The following is a 563-nucleotide window of genomic DNA, read 5'->3' as shown; positions in this document are numbered from 1 at the left end:
CGCATGCACGGAAATTGTGCTTGTGAGGATTGATTCTTAGCCTTTGAGATAATTTATGAAGGACTGCTAAGTACCATTATCACTCTCGTTCAAGATAGCAGTGCAATAAAAACTCCCATGTTTCTTTTTTAAACAGATTCCAAATTAGGAGAAATGGAATAGAGAGAAAGAACGGGAAGAAAGAGAAGAAGCTAAATAAATCATAAGAAGGCTTCGGGGTGCTAGCATTGTACATATGGGAGCAGTCTACAATGGCTGAAAGCATTTAAATAATTCATTCACTCTAATTTACTCTCGCCTCTTTTTCCTGAAACACAGCTTAATGTGCAGGTGGAGAGTAGAAGATTTTCTCCACTGGTTATTCCTTTTGTAAATACGAAATTAGTTGAATTAATTAGGTTTTGAAGTTTCTCCTGCTTTGAATGTTTTATTTCGTCCTGGTTTTCCTTTAAAGAACGTACAGGAGTGATATCCTTCAGAATTTTGAATGGGTTATGGTTCGCTTGGGTAATAGAGGGGGAAATCGGGTGCAACCAGACTCTGTTAAGTAGAAAAGTGTTGGA

The 563-nt window shown here is 37.5% G+C and overlaps 1 protein-coding gene across 1 annotated transcript in view; it reads left to right on the top strand.

Annotated features, from left to right (window-relative positions):
• Window positions 1-563, top strand: part of LOC119585772 (tyrosine-protein phosphatase Lar-like) — a gene marked incomplete at its 5' end in the record, with an annotated part of 244,437 nt that overhangs the window by 220,262 nt on the left and 23,612 nt on the right.

This window comes from Penaeus monodon, chromosome 20, assembly GCF_015228065.2.
Source record: "Penaeus monodon isolate SGIC_2016 chromosome 20, NSTDA_Pmon_1, whole genome shotgun sequence".
Classification (NCBI taxonomy): domain Eukaryota; kingdom Metazoa; phylum Arthropoda; class Malacostraca; order Decapoda; family Penaeidae; genus Penaeus; species Penaeus monodon.
This window is presented reverse-complemented; position numbering and strand designations above follow the sequence as displayed.